Source organism: Ascidia mentula (assembly GCF_947561715.1).
Source record: "Ascidia mentula chromosome 2 unlocalized genomic scaffold, kaAscMent1.1 SUPER_2_unloc_38, whole genome shotgun sequence".
NCBI classification, from domain to species: Eukaryota; Metazoa; Chordata; class Ascidiacea; order Phlebobranchia; family Ascidiidae; genus Ascidia; species Ascidia mentula.
In genome coordinates, this window is record NW_028113685.1 from 7,501 (window position 1) to 10,000 (window position 2,500).

Here is a 2,500-nt window from a genome sequence, read left to right on the forward strand (position 1 = left end):
AGCTATCCTGAGGGAAACTTCGGAGGGAACCAGCTACTAGATGGTTCGATTAGTCTTTCGCCCCTATACCCAAATTTGACGATCGATTTGCACGTCAGAATCGCTACGGTCCTCCACCAGAGTTTCCTCTGGCTTCAACCTCCTCAGGCATAGTTCACCATCTTTCGGGTCCCAACGCGCACGCTCTCGCTCGACCTCTCCGGCAGAGCGGACGAGATCGGCCGGTGATGCGGCCGTCCAGAGAGACGGCATCTCACCTCCGCCGGACCGCGCCGACATTCACTTTCACTGCGCCCATGGGTTTCGCACTGCCCCGTGGCTCGCGCGCACGTTAGACTCCTTGGTCCGTGTTTCAAGACGGGTCGGGAAGGTGGCTGACGTTAGCCGCGGACCCCGTGCGTCTCGCGCGGCGCTGCCCACCCGCAACCGACACGCCGCAACTGGGCACTGAGCACAGTCCCCAACCGGCGACGCACCGGCTCGGACGGGACGCCCGGCCCACGAAGGGCAGACGCGGCGATCCCTCCTCGCCCGGGCGACGGGCCGACGTGTCCGCGCGCCTATAACACCCACCCGGGGGCGGGCTACCTTGCGCGCGGCCTTCTCGCCGCCTCCCAGACGGTCGCGGCCTTCGCACGGCGCTAGTGCGCTGGAGCTGCTCGGAGGACAGCGCGAACGACGGGCCGCAAGGCTCCGCACGCCCACACGCTCCGCTCGGCTTCAGCTGAAAGCGTCGCGCGACTCGACAGGCCCTCCCGTTTGCCTCTCGACGGTTTCACGTACTCTTTAACTCTCTCTTCAAAGTGCTTTTCAACTTTCCCTCACGGTACTTGTTCGCTATCGGTCTCGCGACAGTATTTAGCCTTAGATGGAGTTTACCACCCGCTTTGGGCTGCATTCCCAAACAACCCGACTCTGGGAAGACGCAGAGCGCGCGCCCTCGCCGCCACCATGGGCCTGACACCCGCACCGGGACGAGGCCTCGATCAGAAGGACGCGGGCGGCGAACGACGTACGCGCAGCGAATTCCTTACGCCACAATTCCACGCGCCGCAGAGGCGCGCGGATTCGGCGATGGGCACTTCCCACTTCACTCGCCGTTACTGGGGGAATCCTCGTTAGTTTCTTTTCCTCCGCTTAGTAATATGCTTAAATTCAGCGGGTAGCCTCGTCCGACCTCAGGCCGATAATCCAGTGCCTCGTTTGCGAGAGACACGCGCGCGCCACCGAAGCTCGTGCGAGCGCCGCGCCCGAACGCGAGCCGTGCTGCTCCGGGCCGGGATCCTCTTCGAGGCCGACTCGTAACGAGACGCACGCCGCGTTCGGTTTCGCGCGCTGACACTGCGTTCGTGCTGTCCTGGGCGGGACGACCGTGGCAACGGCCGACACCGCACCGGCCCGACGCGTCGCCGCGCGGGAACGTTACAACGCGACCCTGAGGCGGGCGTGGCGCCGGGATTGACCCGGTGCCGCAATTTGCGTTCAGAACGTCGATGCTCAATGTGTCCTGCAATTCACATTAATTCACGCAGCTAGCTGCGTCCTTCATCGACTCGCGAGCCGAGTGATCCACCGCCAAGAGCCCTCCGTGACTTCGTCAGTTGGACAAGCGCGACCCAGCCGGATTGCACAGTCGAAAAAAGCGGTGGCCGAGCGGTCGCCAGCCGTAGGCGACGCATGAAGCCAGCCTGGCACATGGCCACGGCACTCGGCGCAGAACGAAACAGGGTGACCGAAGTGCAATCGCGTGCGCCTCAACAGCGACGAAGGGCGTGCGCGGCCGCCAAGATACGGAGCCTTCTCCACCTGTCGAACGCACGACCACTCGATCGGCGATCGGCCGGTAATGATCCTTCCGCAGGTTCACCTACGGAAACCTTGTTACGACTTTTACTTCCTCTAAATGATCAAGTTAGATCGTCTTCTCGGACGCCGGCGCGGCCGTTGCCGAACGCGCCAGGTCCAATCGGAGGACCTCACTAAACCATTCAATCGGTAGTAGCGACGGGCGGTGTGTACAAAGGGCAGGGACGTAATCAACGCGAGCTGATGACTCGCGCTTACTGGGCATTCCTCGTTCAAGGGAAACAATTGCAATTCCCTATCCCTAGCACGACCGGGGTTCAGCGGGTTACCCGGACCTTCCGGCCTAGGCGGCGACACGCTGATCCGGTCAGTGTAGCGCGCGTGCGGCCCCGAACATCTAAGGGCATCACAGACCTGTTATTGCTCAATCTCGTGTGGCTAAGCGCCACTAGTCCCTCTAAGAAGTTCAACGCCGACCGATAGGGTCGCGTAACTAGTTAGCAAGCCAGAGTCTCGTTCGTTATCGGAATTAACCAGACAAATCGCTCCACCAACTAAGAACGGCCATGCACCACCACCCACAGAATCAAGAAAGAGCTCTCAATCTGTCAATCCTCACTGTGTCCGGGCCGGGTGAGATTCCCCGTGTTGAGTCAAATTAAGCCGCAGGCTCCACGCCTGGTGGTGCCCTTCC

At 61.8% G+C, this 2,500-nt stretch overlaps 3 non-coding genes across 3 annotated transcripts in view; all 3 read right to left on the reverse strand.

The window, feature by feature from the left end:
* The window catches only part of LOC145916145 (large subunit ribosomal RNA), a 3,686-nt gene extending 2,500 nt beyond the window's left edge, over nt 1-1,186 (reverse strand). Inside the window, exon 1 of the ribosomal RNA XR_014404405.1 lies at nt 1-1,186. This exon is cut by the window's left edge and continues 2,500 nt beyond it. This is a non-coding gene — a ribosomal RNA (large subunit ribosomal RNA).
* Nucleotides 1,187-1,430: 244 nt separating this feature from the next.
* LOC145916148 (5.8S ribosomal RNA) lies at nt 1,431-1,584 on the reverse strand. Its single transcript, XR_014404408.1, has one exon. It is a non-coding gene; the product is annotated as a 5.8S ribosomal RNA (ribosomal RNA).
* Nucleotides 1,585-1,844: 260 nt separating this feature from the next.
* The window catches only part of LOC145916144 (small subunit ribosomal RNA), a 1,824-nt gene continuing 1,168 nt past the window's right edge, over nt 1,845-2,500 (reverse strand). The window contains exon 1 of the ribosomal RNA XR_014404404.1: nt 1,845-2,500. This exon is cut by the window's right edge and continues 1,168 nt beyond it. This is a non-coding gene — a ribosomal RNA (small subunit ribosomal RNA).